At 37.7% G+C, this 24,112-nt stretch overlaps 1 long non-coding RNA gene across 2 annotated transcripts in view; it reads left to right on the forward strand.

Annotated features, from left to right (window-relative positions):
• Positions 1-5,439: 5,439 nt before the first annotated feature.
• Positions 5,440-24,112, forward strand: part of LOC113612175 (uncharacterized) — a 42,952-nt gene continuing 24,279 nt past the window's right edge. The window contains exons 1-3 of one of the 2 annotated variants that reach the window (XR_003429755.1): positions 5,440-5,596; positions 11,306-11,400; positions 12,896-13,088. This is a non-coding gene — a long non-coding RNA (uncharacterized LOC113612175). The remainder of the gene's footprint in view (positions 5,597-11,305; positions 11,401-12,895; positions 13,089-24,112) is intronic. The other variant, XR_003429754.1, reaches the window with a different exon arrangement.

Genomic DNA, 24,112 nt, shown 5'->3' on the forward strand with positions numbered 1-24,112 from the left:
AAGAGTTTATTGATGAGGGCATGGGGATAAAAGAGTACCTTCATATACTGTTGGTGGAAACCTAAATTGTTACAGCTTTTGAAAGATAATCTGATATTTACTATGAAAATTTTAAAATGTGTATCTTTGATTTAATTCATTAAACTTTTTAATTAAAGAATAAAAAAGTAGTATAAAACATTAAGAATAACATGCATATATATATATGGTAACCTTCAGAAATCTTCGTTTTTACAAATTTATATGCTTGTGCACATGTAAAAATAAATATATACAATCACGTAACCACCACCCAAATCAAGATATGAAATGCTTTCAGCACTTTAGAAGTTTACCTGGTGTTCGATCCTGGTTAATATTTCCTTTCCACTAAGTGACTAGAACCTCTCATGGAACTTATGGTCTACTGGCAGAGACAAATATTAAGTAAATAAATAGACAAATGATTATTAATACGTGGTATTCATATTATTAGGAAAAATGAAAAGTGCAAAAAGAGAAATACTATTTAGATTGGGGAAACTGTGGGAAGACAAATCAGAAGGACTAATATATAACACAAAGACTGAGTAGGAGTTAGTCAGGCATAGACGATAGGGAGGGAAGAGCAGCCCAAGGAGAGGGAACAGTACGTGGCTTGAGTTGAGAAAGAGCTCCAAGGACCTGAAAAATAAAAGCAGAAACTAACACACCATTGAAAAGCAATTGTACTCCAATAAACAGGTAAAAAAAAAAAAAAAATAGTGCTGTAAGCCGAAAAGAGTCAAAGCAGGAGACTGGAGCAACAGACACGAGCCAATCCCTGCAGGGCTTTTTAAGCTGATTAAAGATGTATATTTTAGGGCTTCCCTGGTGGCGCAGTGGTTGGGAGTCCGCCTGCCAATGCAGGTTCGTGCCCCGGTCCGGGAGGATCCCACGTGCCTCGGAGCGGCTGGACCCAGGAGCCATGGCCGCTGAGCTTGCGCGTCCGGAGCCTGTGCTCCATGGCGGGAGGGGCCACGGCAATGAGAGGCCTGCGTACCATAAAAAAAAAAAAAAAAAAAAAATGTATATTTTAACCTAATTGTAATGGAAAACCACTCAATGGCTTTAAAGGAAAGCATATTTTTTAAATGATCATTGTGGGCAACTATGAAGTTAATGGATTGTTGGGAAGATGGAGTGGAAGTTGGGAGGCCAATTACTAGGCTGTTGCAAGAGAGGATGATGACTTCGACCAGAAAAGAAAACAAAAAGAAATGGAGAATTCAAAATGTATTTTGAAAGTTACATCTACTGAGCTCATTGGCTGATAGGATGAGAAGGATGAGAGCAAAGGAGATTGTAAATTCATGTAAAAGAAAAGCTATGGGGCTTCCCTGGTGGTGCAGTGGTTGAGAGTCCGCCTGCCGATGCAGGGGACACGGGTTCATGCCCCGGTCTGGGAAGATCCCACATGCCGTGGAGCGGCTGGGCCCGGGAGCCATGGCCGCTGAGCCTGCGCGTCCAGATCCTGTGCTCCGCAACGGGAGAGGCCACAACAGTGAGAGGCCTGTGTACCACAAAAAAAAAAAAAAGAAAAAAGAAAAACTATGAAGGAAAACATCAAACTGCTGGCCGTTATCTCTGCTTTGGGTTTGGATGAGTGGAGACGTTGGATGAAGACAGATTTTCACTTCTTATTTGGTATACTGCAAACTAAAATGGTAGTGGTGGTGCTGGTGATGGTAGTAGTATTAGTTTAGAGTTATTTAAGTGACCTTGCATTATTACCTGTGATTAATTGCATTGTTTAATGGAAATAAAACAATAAAGGAAATGGCCATTAATTTGATTTCATAAAATACTTTTTATTCTATAAATGAAAGAAAACATAATCCAAATTAAAAGGCAAAAAAAAAATCTGGAAGCAATGTTATTATACAAGATGACAATGGGTTGAGACAATTTCCACATAAAACGTCAAACTATTAAGGTTTGTATAAGGTTTTCCATATTAATCAGCAATTCGCAAGAGAAAAAATAGAAATATTTTTTCTAGCTTTATTGAGATATAATTGACATATAGCATACTGATTTGATACATTTATATTATTGGGAAATGATTATCACCATAGCGTCAGCTAATACGTGCATCATGTCACATAATTACCATTTCTTTTTTGTGATGGGAACATATAAGATTTACTCTCTTAGCAAGTATCTAATACAGTATTATTAACTGTAGTCACTATGCTGTACATTTCATCCTCAGAACTCATTTATCTTATAATTGGAAGTTTGTACCCTTTGACCAGCATCTTACCTTTTCCTCCACCCCCTAGCCCCTGGTAACTACCACTGTAGTCTCTGTTTCTATGGGTCTTGGCTTTCTTAAAATCTACATATAAGTGATACCATACAGTCTTTTTCTTTCTCTGAATTTTTTCACTTAACATGATGCCCTCAAGGTTCATTCATGTTGTGGCAGATGGCAGGATGTCCTTCTTTCTCATGGCTGGATAATACTCCATTGTATGTGTATAGACAACTTCTTTATCCATCTGTCTGTTGACAGGCACTTAGGTTGTTTCTATATCTTGGCGACTGTGAATAATGCTGCAATGAACAGAGCAGTATAAATGTATCTTTGATATCCTGTTTTCATTTCCTTTGGATATATACTCAGAAGGTGGATTCCTGGATCATTTGGTAGTTCTTTTTAAAATTTTTGAGGAACCACCAACGTACATTCCCACCAACGGGGCAAAAGGGTTTTCTTTTTCCCAATCCTAGACAGTGGCTGTTATCACGACTCTAACAGCTGTGAAGTGATATCTCATTGTGCTTTTAATTTGGATGTCCCAGATGATTAGTGATGTTGAGTATCTTTTCATGTGCCTTTTCATGCACCATTTCGTGCACCATGGACCCTGATCGTTGGTGATATGGAGCACATTTTCCTGTACCTGCCATTTGTATGTCTTCTATTCAGTTCCTCCTCTGCCCATTTTAAATCACATCGTTGTCAGGGGGGCGGGGTGTTTATTTGTTGTTTTGCTATTGATTTGTATTGGTTCTTTATATATTTTGGATATTAACCAAACCAGGAGTGAGGAGTCAGAGGGCAGGTGGAGGAATCAGCGGGATGCGTCATCTCAGGCATCCAGGCTGTAAGTGAAACTGTTGTGAGTTAGGCAATATCGTATGTAGTCATTACATTTTTCATATTCTTTGACTTTAAACTTTTACGTCAGGGACTCCGCTCTAATGAAATGAGCACAAATATGTAGAGATCTTTATGCGTTCCACGTAGCCATTATTTATAATGCAACATTAGAAACACTGTAACACAACAGTGGTAAATGGTATCTGCATGATTATCATATAGTCATTTAAATTTACATGGAGAAATGCTTCAGCTATAATTTTAAGTGAAAGCATGTTTTATGTCTTCTTGATGCCTTACCCTTTGATGACCCCTGCCTGCGCAGACCAAACATAGCCTTGGTCCTGTCAGTATCAGCAACCGGATTTTACCTCGGTGTGGCAGCTCCACTTGGACAATCCTTGGATAATCTTGGGCAGGCTCACTTATAGCACTGTCTACCTTATCTTGTTTCTCAGATCTCCAGCTACTCCATTTAAGATGGATGGAAATCAGTATCTTAAGGAAACCTGCAATAAAATTAGGTACACTTGATTGCTGTAATTGAATTGACTTCATATATGTAATAAGGAACACATTCCAGAGGAAATAAATTACAAAGTTGGAACTGTAAGACAGTCTTAAAATCTATTAAAAATAAAAAGAGGGATGCTCTAATGGTCACCATAGATAGAAGAGAAAAACAGTCTGCAAGAGGCTTAGCAAAAAATAGAGCTGAGAATTTGTACTTGTCAGTGTATCCAGTACTCTGCACCGTGTCTAACAGGCACTCAAAATCTGTTTGTCAATGACAATATTTTAAGTTAGCTTTGTCTTTTTACTAAAAGGCAAAGTATTTGAAGGCCCTTACCTGCTAACTTACTTGTGTAGAAACTTACCTCGTATGGAACAGTTTACATTCAAAATGTATATATTCTGTTCCTTAAGCAGCTAGCCTTGAGTGCAGCAGACTGAAGAAACAGACTCAAATGGGGAATGGAATTGGGAGAGAATAACGCAAGACAGTCATTCTTCTGTTTCTTCAAATACTTTACTTTTTACGTTAAAACTCTATATTTTTTTTGACATTTTTTGTAATTGATATGTATTAATTTTATTAAAAATAAATACATAAAAGCATATTACCACACTCTCCATGATCTTTCATTGTTTTTAATTATATAGGTGTGAGAGGAACGTACATACGTAGTTTATCTATCTATCTATCTATCTATATATTAATCATATACAAACCCAGGATGAGAAATAGCTGCTTGAAGCAAATCCAAGAAAGAATAATGCTGTTAGCAGTGGTGGTAGCCATTGTCATAGCAGGAATAGTAGTAAAAGTAGTATTAGTAGCTATAGCAGTAGTAGCTGAGCCTTACGTGTGTGCATTCAGCCCTCGTGAGTCTTAAATGAACTTCATTATCACCTTTGTACTAGTAAATAGCACTGTGAAGTCATTCCCATTTAACTAGAGGGAAAAATGAGGCTCAACGTTTTTGCCTAACAAATGGTATACAGGTATCAAATGTGATAGAACTAATACAAAATTGTCATCTGATTCCTAGACCTGTGTTAGTTTCACTGTTTTTTGAGGCATTTTGTATTCAATCATCCCAAGAAAATATAGACGACAAATTGGCACAAATGTTTAGGCTAGTAATATATTATAATTTGAAAGGTGTTGTATTCCTCAATGTAAAAAAAGTGTAATCTTTTCATTATTTGATGTATCCTCATCAGTGAGCCTAACAGTAGTAGTGATGATCATAGGATCTTATGATTTTATTTATCTCATTGTCAACGACCTTTTTCATGGAAAAGGTAAAACTGGGCAGGTATAAAAATAAAGTTCAGTGTGTCCTTGGGACACATTATAATTTTGAAGTAGTTCTGAGTAGGAAATGAAATGATTTACTGTAGTGGCTAAAGATGAAAATTGCTTGCAAGGTCATCTGGATTACAAAAATTCTTCTAATGAATCCTAAGCTTAATATAAACTTTATGTGAGTTATCACCTTATAGCCACTTGTGCTAACAGATGACATGCCTAAATGCTATTATTTGTTGACAACTAATAAGCCTTGTAAAAGTTTTGTTCCTAAGCAATTCACCTCCTGCTAAAGAAACTGTAAATCTTCACTTTAAACTACAATTTCTGCTGAGACACACACTTCAGGAGTTAAGTTGGTGACCATTTTAGAACTGTGAATTTTAACATCCATGAAGTCTGACGGCTTGCTACATTCCTGTTGCTGTGAATCACTTCTGTACTGTCATTTCCTCTTACTTCTCCCGTCATTCCTAAAGATATGCCATAGTCTGATACTCACTGGGATACTTAACACTCTGTTGTTCCTCTAGTGGCGGCACCCCATTTTCTATGACATGGGAACTTGTCCACGACTTCAACGCCACCACTACCTCACCACCACCATCAGCCAAGAGACACTTATCCAGCACCTTCTTTGGAGCACAGTCTGGGTAAGACCTGCTTCTTTCCTTGCATTGGGACCAGGCGTCTTCTTTGAATGCTCAAATATTTTATTCTTCCTTAAAGTATTTCAATAGCAGTTATACAATTTCTTTTTGTGTCAGTGGACTCTTATCTTCCATTTAGATTTTTAGCTCATGAAGATATAGGAAAAGATGAAACTAAAACTACTGATGATTTTGAGATGCTAACATTGTGTAGTGAGTATTTTACTGGGACTAAACATTTATGCTTGTGTTCAATTTGAGCAGAAAGATGAGAAAGTGAAGTGTCAAGAGAGAATACCATGAACAAGAATTCTCAGAGTCCAGAAATAACTTCCAGCATAAGACCTTTTAGAAGGGAAAACTTGAGATGAAATAATCTCTTCTTTAACTTATTCAGATATAGAACTCTGTTTGGGCTAGTATATTTTTCTTAATCTAGCATCTTGGGGGGGATTTATTATATACTAAGAACACTTCCAATTATTTTACATGCAGTGTCTCATATAAATGTCACAGTAACTTGAGATAGATACTATTATGCATATTTTATAGGTTAGACACAAAGGCTTAAGGAATTTAAATAACTTATCCAAGTCAAATAGCTATTAAGAATCAAGGGCCAAGACTTATACACAGATCTTTCTCTAAAGAGAATCCAGAAATTTAGTCAAGTTTTGAAAAAGGTACCAGAAATTTCTACTAGATTCAATAAAATTTTTTAGTGGGAATATTGCCTAAATCGTATTTTGAGTTATTTCACTCAGTAAACATATCTTAAGGACCTGTTGTATACTGGGCACTATGTAGATGTTGGCATTAAAGTTCCAGCACTCTGGGTATAGAGAAAAGAGTAAACAGAAAGAAAAGTACATAGGATGAACGATAAGGCAGTAAAAGTCACAAATCATGTCATGAGAATAAGAAGAAAACTGGCTACGCATAAAAACTTTGGAAATGATACGGGGCTTGGAGCAGATTACAGGTTAACGTATTGGTCAGAGATGCAATGCCATTTGACAGTCACACAAAGACATAGCATGTAGTAACTGCAAATAATCTTCTATCTGTACTTAGTTTTGGCTGAGATTTTATGAGGACAAGTCATTCCACTGTGACCACATAATAAGCAAGATATGGGAGACTTGGGAGAGGGTCCAGAGGTCTATAATGAAAATAATTAAAATTTAAGAAGAAAAGAAATCCTTGAGGAAATGTTGAAGGATGTGGGGTTATTTTGTCTGAAGAGAGCAAAGATGTGAGCAAGGAGAGCCTTAATAACTATTTCAAAATACAAAAAGACTTTTTCAGAGGACGGGAAACAGTTGTTCCCCTTTTACGCTAAAGAAAGAGCAAAAGAAATGTGTGATCCTCAGAGGATAATACCATAAACGTGATAAAGAGGTCATTTTTTATCCTATTTAAGAAGAGTCATCTTAATTCTCCCTCTTGGGACTTGTAAGTAGGAAAAAACAAAAACTTTAATATGATCAGAGGACAAAAGTTTCTCTTCTCACACTGTCCCTGAAACACACACTGCCAGAGAGTATCCATCTTCCAACCAAAGACATATACAGTTGTGCACTGTGAATGTTGAACATTTATGGGGTTTCTGGGAGGAATGTACGGCATAGGCCAAAGGTCTGAAACTCTTTTGGTTGGCCACGTATTTTATAAGATGGAATTATTTACTAAAATTAAAAATATTTTACTGTAGATAATAATAGAAGTTTAATAGATAATAGAAATACTAGAAATTCAGAATAGAAATTTAATAAAGTGTGAATAATGGTTTTATAGAAATCATAGAAATTTAATAAAATATTTTTAATATTTTCAATGCTGTACATTAAAGAATGTATAGCATAGGCCTGAAACTCTTTTGGTTGGCCACATATTTTATAAAATGGAATTATTTACTAAAATTAAAAATATTTTAGGGCTTCCCTGGTGGCACAGTGGTTGAGAGTCCGCCTGCTGATGCAGGGGACGCAGGTTCGTGCCCCGGTCCGGGAAGATCCCACATGCCACGGAGTGGCTGGGACCGTGAGCCATGGCCGCTGGGCCTGCGCGTCCGGAGCCTGTGCTCCGCAACGGGAGAGGCCACAACAGTGAGAGGCCCGCGTACCGCAAAAAAAAAAAAAAAAAAAAAATCAGGATACCTGGCAAATCTGGACCCATTCTTACTGGGCTGGAGGTGTGTGGTGCAGCCCACATTAAATAGCACATGTGCGCGAGCCCCCAGCATTTCCTACCTGGCTTGGTTCATTCATTCTTGTTGCCTGCCTTGTCTCTTTAGATATTTGCCTCCATAACTATGGGTTTAAATTAAAAGGAGCAATGAAAGGGGGACCATTCAATGGCTTTGCCAAACTTATAGCGCTTACGGAGTACCCGCCCCCCCCCCGCCCGCCCCTGCTGCTCCCTGCACTATCTTACTGTCATTTTATTTTAGAGCTATGTAACCAAGTTCGGACTTGTACAGAGTTCCTGGACAATAGTGCATGAAAAAGAGATACAAAAAGGAGATCATCCTCCAGGGCCTTCCAAAAGTATTCTATGGAGCTGGGCTTCTCTAAGATTGGGACAGTATGGTAGGAACCACTTCAAGCAACAAAGAATTGTAGTAACTGGGTCTTCTTGGAGCCTCATTTATTTTCAATGAGGAGTCATTTAAAACATGATTTTTGTATTAAAATATAGTATTATAGTTTGCAGAATTCAAGAACATTTACAAAAGAAAGCATGAAATTTCAAAGGCATTTGTCACTAGTACCAGAGAACCAGGGTTCTCATACTTCTGCCATTCTTGGGTATTTTACTGGCAGAGTTTGAGCAGCGTAGCTAGATTTCTGGCAACTCCAAATCATTGCAGCTTCTATCCCCTGTGCCTTCAGTTGCTCCTGAATCTCTTCTCAGAAGTTTTATAAGCATAAGCGTATTTGTCCAAAGCACAAGTAAATTTAATTAAGATTATGTCCACCAAAATCGAGCAACTCTTCATTTGAAATGTTATTTTTAAAATTATCCCCAATTAAAGCACTATTTCAGCATACTATCCTGGTTAATGACACACGTCTGAAGTCAGATTGTCTGGACTCTCTGGACTCTCATGCAACAGCTGTGTGACCTTGAATGAGTAACTTAACCTCTATGTTCTTCAATTTCATTGTCCCTTCATAAGATTGTTACAAGATTTAAATGGGTCAACATTTGTAAAGCATCTCGAAAATTACTTGGAATATCATAAGTGGTACAAGCCTTGTTGTACGGAGCCCTGAAGTTTTATTTTTCTAAAGCTTTATTTTCAGGTAGAAGGAGTATGGCTATCGATATAAGGGGTTTCATAACCTCATCTTGAGGTGATAACCTTGGGTGGAATACATCTATCGGTCAACTTTCTAATGATCCAACCTTTAGTAGCATTAGAAGGGAAGGCAAAGTGCCAAAAAAAAAAAGAGAACTTCTAACCCAAAAGAGCTGTTTAAGGGTGTTTTGACATCCCAGAAAGCAATAGAAAGACTAGGACAAATGGAAGCCCTGCCAGATAGCATTTATTTCAAAAATGTGAGAGACTTGATCTCTAAACTTTATTTTGAAGAATCACATTTTAAACAAAGGGACAAATATTAATGCCGCATTCTATCCAGTGGCATTTAAATAAGACCAACTACATTTACTTAAGGGTGTTTTGGGGAGGTTGTTTTATTTTTTGTCTGATAGATTCTAAAAGCATAGATTCTATTCCAAATAGCATATCTAAGAAACGACCTAAGCTTCTGCCCAACTAGATGACAGAAGCTTATTCTAAGAGTGAGGATCCATGCTTTTGCTCTATTATGATATACCCATAATTCAATCGCAGTAAAAAACTAGCAATCTTCAGTTTTTCTGATAAGCCTGGCTTAGTAATTCGCAAGCTTTTTAGTCTCAGGACCACTTTACACTCTCAAAAACTATTAAGAACCCCAAGAGCTTTTTGTACGTGGATTATATCAATAAATATTTACAGAATTAGAACACTTGAAATGGAAAATTTTTTTAATTTCTATTTTTATGCCATTAAAAATAACATTAAATCAAACACATGCTAAAATAAATGACATCCTTTTAGGAAAAAATAACTATATTTTCCAAAGCCATAGATAAATAAAATCATTAGTGACAAGAGTGACTTTGTTTCGCATTTTTACAAATCCCTCTAATGTCTGATTTCAGAGAGTATAGCTGAGTTTTTACGTCACCTACCACATTCAGTCTGCTGCAATATATGTTTGGTTGAAGTACAAGAAAACAATCTGGCCCTCACGGATACACTATATAGTTTGAAATGGGAAGAATATTTTAATAGCTTTTTTTTGACATTTCTGGATATTCTTCTTTGATGCTACACTCAAACCTAAGAAGTGGTAGTTTGTTACAGGTTTATTGCAATATGGAATCTGAAACCATATCAATGGTATTTTTGTACATGTTATAGTTAAATCTATAGGTCTGTCTTGCACTTTCATTGGGTGTTTTACCCATGCATAGTTTTGTAACACTATGCATTGGCCATCTGGAAAATTTGAGTCACTGAATTATGTAAACCACCCAGATGATGACACAGCAATGTGGAAAAAATCACATTTATTAATATAGCTTCATTCTCATCAGAAAAGCCTTTAAAACTTGAGATGCTGTGAAGCTCATGGTGACTGATAAACATTTTCAGAAGTTCTAATTTTCCTTGAGAGCTCAAACTTTATCATTAAAAATGAATGCCATCATTTCTTTTCTTGAAGTAGGTTTACTTGTTTATTTTTAAGAAAATGTTCAAATACCCAAGTTAGAATAACTATAGTTTATCTGCTAGTCACTTTTTCAAGTAATAAATGTTTTCCATTAAAAACAAGTGGCTACTTCAGCTTATAACTCAATCACACAAGTGCTTTTCCTCCTGACACCATTCTACTTTGGGATGCAGCAGAATTGTTTTATGTGTAATTCCCATTTTACCACACAAAGTATTAAAAAGACTGAATAAAATCCGGGCTTGGGCTTTCATAAAAATTAATACTTTTTACTGCTTCACTGAGGTCATTCTTAAATGAAAGTGCCGTTTCCTTTTCTTTTCATGAGAACATGGCCATGATAAATACTATACAATTGATGCCCCGTCTTGATTCATGCCCAGGTGCCAGCTGTTTGATTCATCATTGCTTTTACACCATTACTACATGTGCTAACAGGAAAGAGTCAAGTAATATCTTAGGATTATCATTAAAAAACAGTTTTGACCTCATGGACCTCTTGAAAAGGTCCCATGTCAAACTGCAGACCATGGTTTGAAAACTGCTGATGTAGCTTAAGGAAACTCTCTCTTCTTTGAAATCCTAAGCTACCTATGGCCTTTACAGTTTGTGTGACATTCCCTTTTTCCACGTCTTCTGTCATCATCTTGAATTACCATTTGTACTTTTTATTATTATGGTTATATCTTTCCACATGCTGACCTTGGCTCCCTCAATAGATAGTATAGTGCTTTGCTGCTCAAAATGTGGTCCACGCAGCAGCAGCAGCAGTATTACCTGGGAGCTCGTTAAAAATACGGAATTTCAGATCTTACCCCAACATTACTGAATCATAATCTGCATTTTAACAAGATCCTCAGGTGATTTGTAGGCACTGGTGTAATGGAGATCTGATATATTCACCTACCATTCTCTATTTCAGAAAATCTATCATTTCCCTATTTCAAAAAATACCCCAACTCCAACACATGAGGATGGTTCCACTTTTTCTACTACAGAGGTGGATGTATAACTCAGGTTAGCTATTGACTTACCCTATCCCTGTGAACAGAGTGGTCCATGGCTGGGCATGGGTAAACCAAACCCTTTTTCTGAATCATAAGGATGCTGGGAGACACGACATGCTCTTTTCTCTGGGATTATTACTTGTAAAGTCCATGTAAACCTAGAGTTGGTGCTGGTCATCTTTGGTACAACATGAAAGAAAGCTCTCTGAAATGAGTCGAGTAAGAGAAGGTCAGAAGTCAGAGGTGGAGCCTTAATGACATAATTTGAGCTCCGGCATCCAGCTTGGCTTGAAACCATTTATCCCTGTGATTATCAATAGATTCTCCTTCTTTGGCCAAAGTTAGTTTGAATTGGCTTTCTGCTCCTTGCAACCAAAAGAGTTCTGACATAAGATGAAAAAAATTAAGGACAAATGTTTAATTTGTATTTTTAAACCTCAAAATATTAACAAGTGCCTTGAATATGATGGTCAGTGTTGTTCAGCATCTCAGCTTCCATTTAATTGAATCTCCTCATTTTACACCTTTCTAAAATGTTCATTAGATTAGGTCAAACCTGGCTCAAATGCTTCAACTGTTCCTTTCCATGGTGGGAAGGGGCGTATTTTTTTTTAAGCTTTTCACAATGTAGTACTACCCACCTTACAGCTTCTCTGTTAATTCTTCTTCACCTGTGCCCTTTATCCCATTTGCCGGCTCTTAAAGGAGCCCTAGACTTTCTTGCCACAAAGACTTTGCACCTGCTTTTCCCACTAAACCCTGGGTATCTAATTGATGATCTCCTACTCGTTCTTGAAAAGCCTTTTCAAGGATCACCGCTTTCAGGAAGTCTTTCCTAATGCCCACTCATTTCCTTCCCTGAGATTGTGCTCTTCTGTGCTCTTTATTAAGCCTTTACAAACGGTATTAAGATGGCTTTTATATTTGTCAGTTTAGCCTGGAGGATTGTGAACCTCTTGAATGCAGAAATTTCAGTTTTCACCCCTTTATCCCCAGGCTTAGTACAAAACCTGACTCTTAAAAAGCACCCTTTAACTATTTATTGAAAGCAAAGAATAACTGAAAATAACAGAAAGACTTTAGTCATTACCCTTGGATTCTGCCATCTACTTGCTCTGTGATCTGGGTTAAATCACTTATACTACTGAGATCCTGCATTTCTTCATCTGTAACACTGGGATAATAGTGTTCTCCTTGCCTCGTAGAATAATTCCATGAAATAATAGGCAGAAAGATGTCCTATCCCCAAAGATGTCCATGCCTTGATCCCTGGAATCTGTGAATATGTTATGTTACAAGGCAAAAAAGACTCTGAGATATAATGAAGGTTACAGACCTTGATATGGTGAGATTCTGGATTATCCAGCTGTGCCCAATCTAATCACATGAGCCCTTAAAAGAGGAGAATTTTCTCAGGTGGGAAGCAGACAAGCGATGAGGCAGAGGTGAGATCAGAAAGACTCGTAGCTTGAAAAGGCGTTGATCAACCATTTCTGTCTTCGCAGATGGAGAAAGCAAGCCGTCAGTGTAGGAGTGTGGGTGGCCGGTGAAACTAGAGAATAATCCCTGGCCAACAGCTTCAGAGAAACGGGTACCACAGTCCTACAGCCACATGGAACTGAATTCTGCCAGCAACAGTGAATGAGCTTGGAAGTGAATACATCCCCAGAGCCTCAAGAAAAGACTACAGCCCTACAGGTACCTTGATTTCAGCCTTGTGAAACTTGATGCAGAGAACCAGCTAATCCAACCTGTGCCTATACTTTTGACCTACAGAACTATGAAATAATAAGTTGCTGTTTTAAGCCAGTAAATCTATGGTCATTTGTTATGGCAGCAATAGAAAACCAGTACATATGAATTTTATAAACTGAAATGTCAGACAAATATGTGCTGTTATAATTTGATACTGCAATCTCTTGGAGATTCGGGGTTAAAGAATGTGCTGACCCAATGTTGTATCTTACAAGGAGGATAAGGGTGAGAGAAGAAAGGAAGTGATGTTAAAGTCATGAATTTAGTTTGCTCTTCAAATGTTTAACTTTGAGGGTGCCTTTTTCCAAATCCCTGGAGATCTGGCCTTCCTGCATGCAGAGAGGTTTTATTAAAGCTTGTAAAAGCTTTTAATAGCTTTCTTTAAAAAAAAAAATCATTCTTAACTCTCTCTTCCGTGCTATTCCCCTAAATGTAAGAAAGCACAAAGATACTAAAGAAACACAGGAGATCCAATTAAATCAGGGGCCCTCCTAGCTCCTCCATTATTCAAAGCACTTAGTGGACTATAAATGATTTAAGAGTGATACAACCAGACATCCCAGAGTAAATAATTTTCATTTTCCTGATTGGTAGGCAGGAGAAAGAAGATTCCATATTCCCATTAGCAAAGATTTTGAGTCATCTTTTGCCAAAAATAAGAGAGCATCTTTTTTCCTGTCTAGTCTACTTTTTTTTTTAATATGTAAAGACAAATCAAGAGAAAAGGAAAGGAGATTACAACTTTATTTCTGCTTTTATTGGATAGTTATGATATGCCAGCAGGCTGCTGGGCACTGCACAGAAAGTAGAAATGAGCCCCTGAGTACTTGATCTGTGATGTAAATGAAGTCAATCAGAATGTAATATTACTACAAGGTTCACACCAAAGCTGTGGTGTTTCTTATAACTGCGCTCAGCACTTAGAGCAGTTGAGACTAAAAACATGCTTTATAAACATTAATTAATTATGCTGGGCTTAAATTTAATTCCTCCGGTGGATAGAACGTGTGTACAGAAGATGAAAGAGTCAGCTGTAACCTGGTGCTCGTTTTAATTCTGGATTGTAGGATCAGCTAATAATAATCACTGTAATAGCTGACACTTGTAATCTTCAAAGCATCCTTTAAGCACTTATTAATCAACCATCACACTGCCCTGTGGGAAAGGTAAATATTATTCTCCTTATTAATAGCTTAAGAAATTGTAGCTTCAAGTGGCATGGTTTTGCCCAGGACTCCCCCAAAATACCTCAACTGGAGAGTTGAGAGTTAAGAGTCCCTGTATTGGCTAGGAGCAGACCATAAAGTTTACCAATACCACATTATGAGGGGAGCTTCAAAGCGGTGAAACTTACAGCGGGCTTCTGTTACTAGAGATGTCCCAGGGTACATCTAGAAAAGAGGGAAAAGGGCAATGTATCAGAAAGTTGGCCTGCTCCCAGAGAAAGTCTCCTGCTCAAGGAATTTCCTTAGACTGCGACACACGTTTTCCCAATTTCTCCAGCACAGTCAGTCCTGGAATGTTCACTAAATGGGTTTAAAATGGGGGAAAAAACTTCCAGCCCAAAGGCCTCATACAGCCCACAGATGTATCCGTCTGGCCTATACAGTGTTTTATTTTTAATTGCACATATTTAGGGTGCAGACGTCCTTGCACTCTCTCCACTGGGTAGGAGACAAATGCATTCGACACCCCTGGTTATTAACACGTGTAGGGCACAGCATCCAGAGACGCCTTCTTACACCCAGAACTACCACCAGCTCGGGGCAGATGATGGTTCCTTTCTTGGAACCATCCTGGGAAAGGATAGCTAAATGAGGGCGCTAGAGCATCTCCAGTTTGCTGCCACCATTGCAATCTTTATTCTTTGTCCCACCTCTCATTCTGCTTCCTTTTCAGCCTCAGGCTTTCTTTCCCCCCATGTGTCTGGCCTTCTTACTCCCAGTTCTGAGCTTTCACACTGACTTTTCCCTCTGCTGGGAATGGTCTTAGCTCTTTATCTATTCAAGTGTCATTCCCACATACTCCCCCCATTCCTTCCCCTGCCTTGTATTTCTTCATAGCAACGATCATTCCTGAAATTACATTATGTACTTGTTTAGTTTTTAATTTTTTGAATCTCTCACTGTTTTCTTTACTGCTGAAACAGATCAGAGCCTGACACATAACAAGCAGGCAACAATATTCGGTGAACCAATGAATTAAGAAGTAGTGAACATATTTCCATGTCTCTCTCTCTCTATTTATGTCTTCATTATTAGTTTAATAGTGGCATAATAGTCCCCTAATATCTAAATTTATTAAACAATCTTTGGTTTTTGGAAATTGAGGTGGTTTTCCACTTTTTTTTTTTTTTTTTTTTCGTTTAAACTAGTATAACATGAAGATCACGTTGGGGAAGGGTGAGTGTAACAAGGAGGACGGGATCTGGGTGAAAAATCAAAGCCACCCTGTTTCTTGGCGGTCAGGGACTGCTCTGCTCCTGTGACCCAGCTGACTTCTAGGAACTCCATCTCTTTTAACCCTGAGTTCCTGCAGGAGCCCTCCCAGGTCAGATGCTTTCCTTCTGCTACTTGGTTCCCGTATCTGGCTGCGTGGGTCCCAGTTCCTGCTTAAAGATGATGAGGAACTATACGCATGAGACGTGTTCTCTGTAAATGTCAAGTCCTTTCCTACCCACATTGATAAAAGGGGAAGGCACTGAGTTCATGATTCCATTTCCGTCTGGTCTCATCCTGTGTTTTATTCCTTTCGGGAGCTAATCATGGATAGAATAATCTAATTACACTAATTTAGGATAATGCATTAATGCAAGAGGTATTGAACAGCCAAATAATTTTCTGCTAAATTTGGAGCCTTCAGGAGAGATTATCATGCATTGTGATTTTCAACAACATTTCTGGGAGGGGTAGGAGTAGTTAAGGGGCTAAGTGAGGGTGTTTGTGGTTACTATCAAACGAGTCACATTATCTGGAAAATGGAGTGCTGAGTTCACAGAACAATCCAATGCACCGTTTCCCCAGCTCCTCACTTACAGAATGTAGACTCTGCCATAAGAGTATTTTAGGCCTGTCCTCAATTCTGCCCTCAGTTTTCTTGACTGCAATTCAGCCTGGGAGTGACTGATGGGAGGTTAGTGCTCAGACTGTGTCTGTATGTCGCTGAGAATGGATTTTAATCTTACATTGCTAAGAGACCCTGCCATTCCACAATGCATACTGAAGTACAGCTTCTGCTCCTCTTATAATTATAAAATACAAGATTCCTGGGTCTGTTTCCTAGAGGCAAACAGTATTAATCTACACACCTGAAATGCTGTTTCAGTATTCGTCTTTGTAAAAAGCATCTTTAGGTTGTGTCATAAACACATAGTGTTTAAGGAAACTAAATTAATTACATGCACTTTAGTATTATAGTACAAAGTAACAAACCTTACCTTGAATGCATATTTTATCTGTTTTGCTGAGAGGAAAGACAGATGAAAGAAAAATGTGTACTTAAATATTCATTTAATAGTGTAGATGGTGAGGGGCAAACGTGTGTGGTTGAAAAATGAATTCTATAATCAGATATTTTTGAAATAAATGAAATAGAATATTTATGGCTAAAATACAAGCATAATCTCAGGAACTGCTGAAACAAATACCATTACTAATAAGATATTTCTGGAGGCTCACAAAAATATAATCAATGTTTCAGTTCATAAAATTTCAAAAAATTGAATTTACATTTGCTAAACCAATTAACAAATTCTAATTTACACAGTGTTGGTGCTTCTAATTGGCAGCCGTGCATTTTTATGAGTCCTCTTGTTAATCTCTTATGGTAATCAAACTCACAAATTTAAAATTCATTGGTGTTCTTGATACATGTAACTAGTTAAAATTCTTAATTAAATTAGGGTGACTAAAAGAAAAGTCGTTTTAAAAGTAAAATCATAAAGTGTTATGACTCATGCTGTAAAAATTAACATAAAGTAGGTTTGGGGAGAATCATTCTGAAGACTTTGCAATTAGGAGCACCTGCTATTAGTGCACTTGTTAAACTTTTATCAATTAATCATTACTCTCTCAAATAGCAAGAAGAATTGAATGTTGTGAATATGAAGAGAGTGATTAATTGCAAGTGGCAAATTGCTGACTGGCTCCATTATTACCTGTGCTTTAAGGATTTTTAGAAATAGATGTCTATTATCAGTTTTATGAATACTAAATTATACTAATGTGTTCAGTATTGGTTGGTTTTCTGTCTTCCTTATTCAGTAATGATTGTTTTCTCAAAGTTTTAAAGATGACTTGGAGAACATGGATTCTGTAATAGGATATTATTATGGCCTCATCAGAAACATTTAATGATTGCATTATTTAATCTTATTGTCTAAAGACATGCCATCCATATTTTTTATTAAAAAAAAAAAAAGCATGGAAAGGGAAAATAGGGTTTTTTTTTTGCTCCGGTGTAGAAATCGATCCCTATTTGAAGTACAATTTAGGATTAAGCAATATAGCACTATGGCTTCAAAATGTTAATTAATTCTCAATTTGGCCCTCTGTTAGTCAGACCAAGCATTTAGATTGCAAAGGGCACTTTTGTTAAGACTCATTTTATTACAAGTTAAAATTGCAGGGAAAAAAATTGATTTAGAAATGTGTTTCTAAATCAATGCAGCAATAGTAGAATACCTAAAATATTTGCTAAAATGTACCTTTCATTATTTCAAGATTCACACAGGGATCTCTAATGGTCCCTGAAAATCTAGAGATTACTAAGAAATATGATTTTAACTACCATGAAATTGCCATAGCTATTTATCTTAGCTACTCATAGATAAAGCCATATAACTGTTAGATGGAAAGAGTCTCAAATATAGGCAAGACTTTAGCTATATACTTCTAAAAGTAAAACTGTCACTGTTTGCAGATGACATGATACTATACATAGAGAATCCTAAAGATGCTACCAGAAAACTACTAGAGCTAATCAATGAATTTGGTAAAGTAGCAGGATACAAAATTAATGCACAGAAATCTTGCATTCCTATACACTAATGATGAAAAATCTGAAAGAAAAATTAAGGAAACACTCTCATTTACCATTGCAACAAAAAGAATCAAATACCTAGGAATAAACCTACCCAAGGAGACAAAAGACCTGTATGCAGAAAACTATAAGACACTGATGAAAGAAATTAAAGATGATACAAACAGATGGAGAGATATATCATGTTCTTGGATTGGAAGAATCAATATTGTGAAAATGACTATACTACCCAAAGCAATCTACAGATTCAATGCAATCCCTGTCAAACTACCAATGGCATTATTCACAGAACTAGAACAAAAAATTGCACAATTTGTATGGAAGTACAAAAGACCCCGAATAGCCAAAGCAATCTTGAGAAAGAAAAATAGAGGTGGAGAAATCAGGCTCCCAGGCTTCAGACTATACTACAAAGCTACAGTAATCAAGACAGTATGGTACTGGCACAAAACAGAAATATAGATCAGTGGAACAGGATAGAAAGCCCAGAGATAAACCCACACACATATGGTCACATTATCTTTGATAAAGGAGGCAATAATATACAGTGGAGAAAGGACAGCCTCTTCAATAAGTGATGCTGGGAAAACTGGACAGCTACATGTAAAAGAATGAAATTAGAACACTCCATGACACCATACACAAAAATAAACTCAAAATGGATGAAAGACCTAAATGTAAGGCCAGACACTATAAAACTCTTAGAGGAAAACATAGGCAGAACACTCTATGACATAAATCACAGCAAGATCCTTTTTGACCCACCTCCTAGAGAAATGGAAATAAAAGCAAAAATAAATGGGACCTAATGAAACTTAAAAGCTTTTGCACAGCAAAGGAAACCATAAACAAGACCAAAAGACAGCCCTCAGAATGGGAGAAAATATTTGCAAATGAAGCAACTGGCAAAGGATTAATCTCCAAAATATACAAGCAGCTCATGCAGCTCAATATCAAAAAAACAAACAACCCAATCCAAAAATGGGCAGAAGACGTAAACAGACGTTTCTCCAAAGAAGATATGCAGATGGCCAACAAACGCATGAAAGGATGCTCAGCAACACTAATCATTAGAGAAATGCAAATCAAAACTACAATGAGGTATCACTTCACACCCGTCAAAATGGCCATCATCAAAAAATGTACAAACAGTAAATGCTGGAGAGGGTGTGGAGAAAAGGAAACTCTCTTGCACTGTTGGTGGGAATGTAAATTGATACAGCCACTATGGAGAACAGTATGGAGGTTCCTTAAAAATCTAAAAATAGTACTACCATTGACCCAGCAATCCCACTACTGGGCATATATCCTGAGAAAACCATAATTCAAAAAGAGTCATGTACCACAATGTTCATTGCAGCGCTATTTACAATAGCCAGGACCTGGAAGCAACCTAAGTGTCCATCGACAGATGAATAGATAAAGAAGTTGTGGCACATATATACAGTGGAATATTACTCAGACATAAAAAGAAACGAAATTTTTTCTAGTGAGGTGGATGGACCTAGAGTCTGTCATGGAGAGTGAAGTAAGTCAGAAAGAGAAAAACAAATTCCGTATGCTAACACATACATGGAGTCTAAAAACAAATAAAATAAAATGGCTCTGAAGAACCTAGGGGCAGGACAGGAATAAAGACACAGACGTAGAGAGTGGACTTGAGGACACGGGGAAGGGGAAGGGGAAGCTGGGACAAAGTGAGAGAGTGGCATGGACATATATACACTACCAAATGTAAACTAGATAGCTAGTGGGAAGCAGCCACATAGCACAGGGAGCTATGCACATAGCATAGCTATGCACATAGCATAGCTCGGTGCTTTGTGATCACCTAGAGGGGTGGGATAGGGAAGGTGGGAGAGAGACGCAAGAGGGAGGAGATATGGGGCTATATGTATATGTATAGCTGATTCACTTTGTTATAAAGCAGAAACTAACACACCATTGTAAAGCAATTATACTCCAATAAAGATGTTTAAAACAAAGTACTAAAAATGAATAAACACTGTAAATTTTAAAAAAAATTTTAATTGAAGTAGTTTATTTACACTATTGTGTTAGTTGCAGCTTAGTATAATCTTCAGCTAGATTTTATATTTTAAAAAACAATAGGACATTGTTCTAAATTAATGAAAAGTGTGGAGGGTAGTTGGGGAGAAATGAACTATAAATGAAACCTTTACAAATTTCAGATTTCACCAAAAAATAATACGTATCAAAGGAGAATGCTCTTCCTACCTCTGGGAAAAAAATATTCCACATCATGTTGTCTTTCATAGAAGCTCTGGGAACATGTGCTGCCTCTTTACGTTTCCCTGAGCTCTTGTGCTGGCCTTTTAGGTCATGTTTTGCGATGAGTGCCTGAGCCATTAGAAGGGAGTCCCTGATTGACCTCAGAACTGCCCTGGCATGGAAAGACAGGTCTAGGTCGGGTTTTCTCTATTGACATTTTGGACCAGATCATTCTTTGTTGGGGGCTGGGGGTGTGGTGCTCTGATCTGAAGGCTGTTCAGCATCATGTCTGGTTTCTATAGCACATGTGAAGTCACGACATCCACAGATGTCTCCAGACACTGTCACATATTCCCTGGGTGGCAAAATTGTCCTCCATTGAGAACACTGGTCTAGACTGATTTAAAATTCTAGATATTTTTTAATGTGGTAAATCAGGTAGATTCAGCTTCCAGAAATGGTACCCCCCCTTTGGGTATCGGCAGCTATACTGACCAGATTCAGTGTCTAGTTCTGCCCCTCACTATGCATGTGATTTTGGTTATCATCTCTAAACCTTGGTCTGTTCACCTGTGAAATGGGAGTAATAAAACAGTTCCAACTTAATAAAATTATTGTGGAGAATAAATAAGATAAGGAATATAAACACAGACCACAGTGCCTGGCACGTTACTAGTGCTAATCATTATTAGCGCTAATAATTATTAGCTCATTATTGTAAAAGTTGGTTGTTATTTTTTGTATTATTATTTTTGGTTGTTAGTGGTCCAGTATCAGTCTAAAGTTGTAGAATCCTAAGTGTCTAGATGTCTTTTTGAGTTGCACTAGAGAAAGCGTCAAACATAAATAATGGTAAGAAGTTATATTGTTTAGCCCCTTAGAGGGTCTAAATCCTATCACAGAGGTTATTTTTTACTTTCCCATCAAAGACTATTTTTAGGATCAATATGGCCCATAGTCCACTGAACATAGTGAAGGTAGTCAAAGGAAATAAAAGTCTTTGGGGGACTTCAAAGAGCTTAAAACCTGGTGAAGAAAAATCATCTTCTATACATAAAATCATTAAAGAAAAACAGATGCTGCTGTTTCATACGTATTTACTGGATTGCAAACTTGTTGAAAATAGTAGTGTCCTAGACACCTCTTTAATTCCCCCACTGGTACTTTAAACTTAGAAACAGCTCCATAAATATTGGTGGGATGAAGGAAAGGAAGGAATGTCAGAGTAAAAGATGTCTTTTCTTCCAAATTGTCCCTGACTTATTATATGGCCTTGTTGAAGTCAGTTCTGTAAGTTGGTCCCTCAATAAATGGAGAAGATAATAATGCCTAACGCTCGACATTTATATAGCCCCAAATAGTTTGCAAAGTATTTTCATTTACATTATTGTATCTCATGATAATATATCATCAACCCCATTCTTCTTGGAGAGCTTAGCAATTTAGTTACTGCGGCTATATCATGGGTCTTGGCCCTGGAGTGTTTCTCAGGCCGGGATATACTTCAGTCCTTACATGACCTTGATCCTACAAGACTACTTTGAAAACACCAGACCAATTTTATTATATGTAAGATTCAGTTACACATATAAACCCCTTAGAATTTTTATCTGACGGCACAGAATCATGGAACTAGGTAGAGCCCCAAGAATCAGTTTCGTCTTACCTTTTACAGATGAGGAGATGCAGGCTCATGGGTTAAGAGAATTTCCCAAGTTCTCTTGGTTTGTCACCGGCGGAGTCAGAATTACAAGCTGATTCCTCTTTCATTGTCTCATGGTATTAATCATTACAAAAGACGGAGGGTTTAAATCTAACTCAAATTAGTCAGTCTTCTTTGGCTCTGTGTAAATATTTCACTTTAAGAGCGTGTACATCTTTTTAGCCTCTCGTTTATTAACCCAATAAACCAATGAGCACATCATTTAGTTAGCCAATATGGAAAGCAGTACTGTAATGCAGCTGACATTCCTTCACCAGTCATTTGTTTATGAAGTCCAAATGAAGGTTCTTTCTCTTCAATTTCTGCTTTAACATCTAATACACATCTTCACCGCAATGTTGTAACTGTCATTGAGTGAGAATGAATCATCTATCTTCCAGCATTATAGGTACCCATCATGAACTTTTCTTTCATCTTGCTATCACTGGATGTTTTTGGAGATCCCGTCAATCAGGCAGGAAGCTTTCTGTGCTGCTTGTGTGATGTCGCTCCTCGTAGATTTAGACAATGAGTCTGTTGCTCCTTTTGGACGCAGCATGGCAGAGGTGGCTGAGAAAGATTGAAAATGTGGGTGGCTGCTTGGTAAGACTTAAAGAGCCACTGCTTATAATTATGCACTTGGTAAGGTGAGCCTTCTTCATATAAGTTGAATGTTTGTGGGGTTCTTTATATAGAAAGGCTTTAATAGTAAATATGTAAGTGTTGGTAAACGATGAAGCAGAAGTTACACTTCCTTTTAGCGCTTTGTGAAGCTGCAGGTGCTCTTCACAGTCAAGTTTGGCCGAAAATAGAAAGATAATGATCGGCTGTACATTTCTAAAGGACAGAGACCATCTTTTATCCATTTCTATATATGTTAGCATGCAGAGGCATTTAATAAATTTTTGGTAACTGAACCAGTGCTATCTCTAGAATATTAAGACAGCTGCCAGTCCTGCCCTGAAATCTAAGGGTGGCGCAGGTTCCAAGGAATCTTTTGCTCGCACCTATGCGCGCAACTAGGTTTAACCATTTGGGTTACTTCTGTGTACGCTGACTAGTTACTAAATGACCTGCAGTTTCTAGAAGCTGGGTTGGCTAATCCTGTGCCACTCTTGAGCCTTACTACTGTTTTCTAAGCCAAGAAAAAAAATGACCTTTGTAAATAGAAAATCCCAAGTCTTAAACCCCAAATCAAAAGAAACATGATGTTCTCAAAAATACCTTGACACCAGAGCAAATTGCTGCAGGTACCTCAGCTGTATTAATAGTTATTAAGGAGAACGTGAACAGAGTAAAATCCTAGTAGAATTTTGTAAATGAGATCAGTTGTGGAGGCCCTCTTAATTTATCAGAGTCCGTGATAGACCACTCAAGGAAACACAGACTATCAGAACTTAAGGGGGAGAGATCCGTTTTATCAGAGTCAACAGGCTTATCTCTCAGGAAAAGGAGATAGCTTTGGCCGCTGCTTGCCAATCCTTTGTCTATATCCCTAAGGGAGGATAAGCTAATGACTCATAGGAGTTGCCTTCTCTGAAAGGTGATTTAAACAGCCTCTAATGCATCTACCCTAATACTAATATTCATCTCATCTAGAAACTTCTGTCATGTCTCCTTACAAGATTCTACCGATGCGGAGGCCTGCTTTTCCCTATGAAAGCCCTGACACATGATTATATAACCTTTGGACCCGTACCTAGCTTCAGGAACTGGCACCCTCCCTTCTCCCTTTCCAGATTAAGGAAAGGTACATTCTTGCTGTCATCCCTGTCAGCCCAACACTACTCCCCTGAGTAAGAGTCCTTCATCGTTTTCCAGGCGTGACTAACTCACCATATAGGTAACCATCCCAGAAACCCTGGAGTTTCAAAAATGAAAACTCTTGCTTAGAAATGTTCTCCATAGACAAAATGAGATTGGTTTGAACTCTCTACCAGGAGCAGTGGATTCAGGGAATGCCCACTCCCAGTAAATCCAACAGTTGCAATGC

Source organism: Aethalodelphis obliquidens, unplaced genomic scaffold (genome assembly GCF_003676395.1).
Source record: "Aethalodelphis obliquidens isolate GAN/ISIS:26980383/991018 unplaced genomic scaffold, ASM367639v1 scaffold73, whole genome shotgun sequence".
NCBI classification, from domain to species: Eukaryota; Metazoa; Chordata; class Mammalia; order Artiodactyla; family Delphinidae; genus Aethalodelphis; species Aethalodelphis obliquidens.